Source organism: Triticum dicoccoides, chromosome 2B (assembly GCF_002162155.2).
Source record: "Triticum dicoccoides isolate Atlit2015 ecotype Zavitan chromosome 2B, WEW_v2.0, whole genome shotgun sequence".
Taxonomy (NCBI): domain Eukaryota; kingdom Viridiplantae; phylum Streptophyta; class Magnoliopsida; order Poales; family Poaceae; genus Triticum; species Triticum dicoccoides.
Window position 1 is genome coordinate 301,451,142 of NC_041383.1, and position 6,953 is coordinate 301,458,094.

Genomic DNA, 6,953 nt, shown 5'->3' on the forward strand with positions numbered 1-6,953 from the left:
CAACGAAGAAAGACGGGGAGGTCCGCCGCCAGGAGCCATTTGGTCAACGCGTGTGGCGAGAGCGGCCCGGCACTCAGCACGGACTCGGTGGGCGTCGGACATGGATGCGACAAAGCGATGGGACGCTGATCAGTGGATGGAAGACTTCGGCACACCCCTACCTGGTGTGCCAAATGTCCGATTTAGGGTTCCGGCAAAACCCTTGAGGTTCGAACACTAGGGTGCGCACGAAGATTTCCCCCTACCAAATCCTGGCCTCAACCTCGCGGCAATCTCTAAGCTTAGCTCGCTGAAATCACAACACAAGAGACACAAGATTTATACTAGTTCGGGCCACCTTTGTGGTGTAATACCCTACTCCAGTGTAGTGGTGGTGGATTGCCTCGAGGGGCTATGGATGAACTAGTACAAAGGATGAACGAGCCTCAGGAGGTGAGGTGTTCTTGAGCTAGAGTGGTGTTCTACTTGTTCTTGTTTCGGTCCCAGTTCTCGATCTGTCCCCCTCCTACTCTGGTGGCTAGTACTATTTATAGAGGCCCTAGTCCTCTCCCCAAATATTGAGCAGGAAGGGATCCAACAACGGCCAATTTGAAAGGGGACATCTAGTACAAGCTATCCTGACTAAAGGTGGTCTTCGCCTGTCAAAGGCGCTAGTGGTGACGCCGTCTTGGGCTCCACCGCCATCCTACCGTCCTGCTGGTCTTGGTCTTGTAGCACCGATATGGAATTCTTTGCCTGGTGCCTCGATACTCCGCGCCTGCGCTTGCCCCCTTAGCACCAAAGAGGAAACGAGGACACTGCGCGCGCTGGCGCCCGCCTGGCCTTGGTTGTCATGGCTTGCGTCACGGGAACCTCATGAGGTACCCCTAGCCTTGATCTCTCCGCCTCCTCGCGAGCCTGCCTGGTGAGGCCGCTCCTAAGGAGGCCTTGTGTCGTCCACCTCGCGAGGCTTGGCCCCTCGCTAGGGTCTTGAGTGTTGGTTTGACGAAGACGGGCCGTACTGGGCCACTAGTGGAGCCACGCCGTGGATCGCAGGCAGGCAAGTCTGGCTACCCCCGTTCCCAGAACGCCGACAGTACGAGGGATTTGAGTGTAGCCTCCTACTGGATTGATACCTTGGTTCTCAAAAACTGAGGGAAATACTTACGCTACTTTGTTGCATCACCCTTTCCACTTCAAGGGAAAACCAATGCATGCTTAAGAGGTAGCAGGCCTCCCTAGGCGGCCTCCTAAGGAGCGGAGATTTCTATGCAAGCAATCACCTCATGAGTCTGAGATGACGCCAGCCATGACAACCAAGGCCAGGCGCGTGCCTGCGGGCGCAAAGCTGTAGGTTTCCTCTTTGGTGCTAAGGAGGCAAGCGTAGGCGTAGAGGCCCAAGCAATCAACCAAATGTTACCGTTTGCGTGCAACAAGACCAGGACCACCAGAACAGCAGGATGGATGTCATTGTCGAGCCCACCACAATGTTACAACCAGAAGCTTTGCAGGCGAAGACCACCTTTCGCCAGGATAAGATGTACTACTTGTCCCATTTCAAAATTGGCCACTGTGGGATCCCTTCCCGCCTAAGTTTTGGGGAAGAGGACCGAGGCCACTATAAGTATAGCCTAGCCACCACCATAGAAAGGGGTCGAGTCCCAGAAAGACAGCTCCCCAAAGCTACCACCGCAAGAACAAGCCTCATGAGGTTGTTCTTCCCCTTGTACTAGTTCATCCTCAGCCCCTGTGAGGCTAATCCACCACAAAGTAGGAGTAGGATTTTACACCGCAAGGTGGCCCGAACCTGGGCAAACTAACGTGTCCATTTGTTGGGAAATGTAGCATGCAATTTCAAAAAAAATCTATGCTCATGCAAGATCTATCTACGAGATGCATAGCAAGGAGAGGGGGAGAGTGTGTCCACGTACCCCCGTAGACCAAAAGCGGAAGCATTAGCTTAACACGGTTGATGTAGTCGAACGTCTTCTCGAATCAACCAATCAAGTAGCAAACATACGACACCTCCGACTTTGCACACGTTCACGCGATGATGTTGTAACACCCCGGATGTAACTTTCCATAATTCTAACTCCAACTCTTGCCATTTCCGGCTATGTGATATCTTATTTCCTTCGTGATTGGGTTTTTGTCTTTCGTTTTGCATTTTGTTTGTTGCATTTCATCATGTCATCATTTGCATTGCATCGGCACTCTGTTGCAGTCATGTTTTAAAAACTTGCATCCGTTCGTAGTGGCCACTTCTCCTTTGTCTCAGTTCGCCTTTATCCGAGTCCAACCGGGTTTTCAATTTACTCTTGTCAAACCACCTAACCCCTCCTTGCACAGTGCATCGACCCCTCGCGCACGTCCAAAACTCCCCCCAGACCCGACCTGGGCAGTCGTTAACGATGGGTCCGGATCATCCCCAAACATCCCTAAAATATCTTCGGTTTCTTGTTGGACTCCACTAAGCTATTTTTCCGGGATCGTCCGATTAAATCGGGGGGACCAAATGCCCCTATCAAAAATCCACTTGCTATATATAAGACCACCACCTATCAAATTAGTCCAACCCTAGCCTAACCTTATTCCCTCCTTGTGCAGCCACCCGCTCTCCCTCGTTCCTCGGGATCCTTCCCCGACCAGCCTCCACCTTCCTCGGGATCCTCCCCATTCAAAATCCTCCCAACCGAGCAGTGCCCAAGCCCTTCACTTCTCCTCCTACCTCTCTCGACCTCGTCCCCAACCATGAGGCCCTAACTCCTCGCTCATCGCCTCCCCGACAGCGCCGCCCATGGCCTCATCTCCGGCAAGAACGAGCCTCCCTGAGCTCCTCCCTCCTCACACGCTCAAGACCAGCTGCTCTCCTCGAGCCAGCCACAGCAACAACCCTAGGATGACCCCGCGCCCTATCCCTCGGTCCCTCCTCCTCGTACTTCTTTCTCCCGCTCTCTTTCTCACACACACATCTCTCTCTCTTGCAGGAGCTTCTCTCGTCAACCATGGCGCCCGCAAGCCCAATCTCGTTGTTCTCCGCTAGATCCGGTGCCTCCCGATCAGATCTGCACCCCCACGACCTTGCTGCAGCTCCGCACCGCCACAAGTCCATAGCATCGCCGGCCTCTGGTTTGCACGCCTGAACCAGCGCCTCATCCCGCGCGTCGCCTGCGACCTTTGACTGCGCCTCCAGCGCCTGGGCCAGCATCCTCCAAGCCCAGCAACCGGCCCATCTAAATCATTCTTTTACTACCGAAGTTCTTCATGGAGGCTCTACATGATGGTTCATCAAGGATTCTTTTCATTCTTCAATTGTTCTTCAAGATTTCTCTTGAAGTTATGATCCGCCAAGGTATACTAAAAATTAAACAGGGTGGTCAACACATGTTTTGTTTTGAGGAGTTCAAGTATTCTTCATCTTGCATTCCAAAGTGCAATTCCTTCTACTTTATCTTCAAGATGGCGTTATACCATTCTTGACAATTTTCATTCATGTTTCGTGATTCACATGTTGTCCAGAATGAGGTATTTTAAATCCATTAATCTCTTCGTTGGAGTTATCTTGTGTCATATTTCACCTAAAGCCTTCCCTAAGGAATGTTCCTATTGTGGTGTTTATCAAGGATCCAAGTTATCTCCCTATCATCTTGGTGGAAGAAATTTTTCATCTCGTTGGTGTTATCAATTATATTATTTGTTTCCGTAGTGGCAGAATTCCGCCTCAATTTCGAGAAGTTTTCCATAAGCACACTACAAGCTTATTCGTTTCGTTGTTGGTTTTCCAACAACTCCGTGATAACCTTCTTGGAAGGGTGCTTTCCAAGTTCTTTTGTGGAAGAAGTTGCCATTTTCTTCTCCATTCTATTATTCCAATGATCTATCTTCTATTCTTTCTTTCAGAGGCATTGTGATGTTGCTCTTTTCACTCATCATCTCGAATTGTGAGGATCGTGTTCTTTTCGTTCTTATCCATTTAACCGGAGTGTTGTGTCATCTCTTAAAGTTCTTTTCATCTTATCAAGTCTGGCATCTCTTTTGAACAGGAGTGTTGTCTGAATTTGATCTTCCTTGTTCCTTGTTTATCTTGTTTCAACCAGAGTGGTTCCAATTCCTTCTTGTCCATTGTACTCGTCATTCATAGCTTTGCAACCTCCAAGGTTCAAATGGTGTTCCTTATTTCTATTTTCTACCGCAGTGCTCTCAATTGTGTTCAACTCTGTTATGTTCTTTCTTTCAACTTTTCAACCTCTCAAGGTTCTTTGGATTCACTCATTGGTCGAAGAAGCAACTTAGTTTTACCTCTTCTCTTCCTCTTCCGTTTCTCTCTGGTGCCATCCTAGATCTCGGCATGAGATCCTCTTGTAGTGGTGGAGTGTGGTAACACCCCGGATGTGATTTTTCATAATTGTAACTCCGACTCTTGCCATTTCCGGCTATGTGATATGTTATTTCCTCCATGGTTGGGTTTTTGTCTTTCGTTTTGCATTTTGCTTGTTGCATTTCAACATGTCATCATTTGCATTGCATCAACACTCCGTTGCCGTCATGTTTTAAAAACTTGCATCCGTTTGTAGTGGCCACTTCTCCTTTGTCTCAGTTCGCCTTTATCCGAGTCCAACTGGGTTTTCAATTCACTCTTGGCAAACCACCTAACCCCTCCTTGCACAGTGCATCGACCCCTCGCGCGCGTACGAAACTCCCCCCGGACCCGACCTGGGCAGTCTTTACGATGGGTCCGGATCTTCTCCAAACATCCCTAAAATATCTTTGGTTTGTTGTTGGACTCCACTAAGCTATTTCTCCGGGACCGTCCGATTAAAGTCGGGGGGACCAAATGCCCCTATCAAAAATCCACTTGCTATATATAAGATCACCACCTATCAAATCAGTCCAACCCTATCCTAACCTTCCCTCCTTGCGCCGCCACCCGCTCTCCCTTGTTCCTCGGGATCCTTCCCCGACTAGCCTCCACCTTCCTCGGCATCCTCTCCGATTCAAAATCCTCCCAACCGAGCAGTGCCCAAGCCCTTCGCTTCTCCTCCTACCTCAGTAGACCTCGTACCCAACCACGATGCCCTACCTCCTCCCTCGTCGCCTCCCCGAAAGCGCCGCCCATGGCCTCGTCTCTGGCCAGAACGAGCCTCCCTAAGCTCCTCCCTCCTCACGCGCTCGAGACCAGCAGCTCTCCTCGAGCCAGCGACAGCAGCAGCCCCAGGCCGACCCCGCGCCCTCTCCCTCGGTCCCTCCTCCTCGTCCTTCTTTCTCCCTCTCTCTTAATCACATCTCTCTCTCGCATGAGCTTCTCTGATCAGCCATGGCGCCCGCAAGCCCAAGATCGTCATTCTCTGCCAAATCCGGTGCCTCCCACTCGGATCCGCACCCCCACGACCTTGCTGCAGCTCCGCGCCGCCGCAAGTCCATGGCGTCGCCGGCCTCTGCTTTGCTCGCATAAACCAGTGCCTCGTCCCGCACGTCACCTGCGAGCATTGACCGCGCCTCCAGCGCCTGGGCCAGCAGCCTCCAAGCCCAGCAACCGGCCCATCTCTCCAACACCTGGGCTTGGCCCATGGGGAGGCCACCCCTTCGAGCTCCTCTATTTTTCCTCCTGTTGGGCCAGCTAGTTTCGGCTCGTTGACTGTTTTTTTCTACCGAATGAATTTGCTAATTAACCGAGAAGATGTTGTTTTACATAAAACCCCTAGTGTTCATGCATCTAATTATTAATTAACCATGCATCATATTAAAATAATTTAAACATGAAAAATGCTTGGAATTGCATCTGGTTTCATAATATGCTATTTACATCCATGTTTGAAATGTTTAAAATGTTGTTTGTTTAAATTTGCTTAAATGCCATGATAAAATGATTTATTTCATAACTAATTAACCATAGCTCTGAATTAAATATACTATATATGTAAATGGGGTGGAAAAATGCATAGATTAACTTGGTGCACTTTGTTTTACTGCTTAACAACATTAAAATATGGTTTAGGGCAGAACAGTACCAAATTCGAAATATGGACATGAGGATTTTCCGGAATTGTTGTTTGTTGTTTTCGGCTTCATTTAAACTTGCCTAAATAGTTGGTTTACTTTTGTTTCACCTCTTTCCATGTTTAACAACAATTAATATTGTTGTGTACCTAAACGAGAGTGAACAAAAAAATTGATGTGGTGTTTCGGCAATATGCAACTCGTTGCATATTGAGCTTCACTAAATTTGTAGTATTGTTTGTTGCACTTTGTCATGCCATGCCTCTTTAAACCGGACATGCATCATACTTGATTTTGCATCATGCCATGCTTGGTTGTTTACCATGTTGTTTGCTTCTTTTTGGTTGCGCTTCTCCTTAATAGTTCCGGTAACATTGCGTTTGTGAGGATGCGTTCGACTATGTTGGTTCATCTACTTCATGGTTTCGTTCTTCTTCCTTGCGGGATTTCAGGCAAGATGACCATTACCCTCGATATCACTTCTATCTTTGCTTGCTAGTTGCTTTGTTCTATCACTATGATGCGCTACATATAACTTGTTTACCATGCCTCCCATATTGCCATGTCAAGCCTATGACCCACCTTCCTAGCAAACCGTTGTTTGGCTATGTTACCGCTTTTGCTCAGCCCCTCTTATAGCATTGTTAGTTGCAGGTGAAGTTGAAGATTTCTCCATGTTGGAACATGTTTATGTTGGGATATCACAATATCCCGTATTTTAATTAATGCATCTATATACTTGGTAAAGGGTGGAAGGCTCGGACTTTTTCCTGGTGTTTTGTTCCACTCTTGTCGCCCTAGTTTCCGCCATACCGGTGTTATGTTCCTTGATATTGCGTTCCTTACGCGGCTGGGTTTATGTGAACCCCTTGACAGTTTGCTTTGAATAAAACTCCTCCAGCAAGGCCCAACTTTGGTTTTACATTTGCCAAACAACCTATAACCTTCCCTTGGGCAAGCCAACCCATGGGTCATAT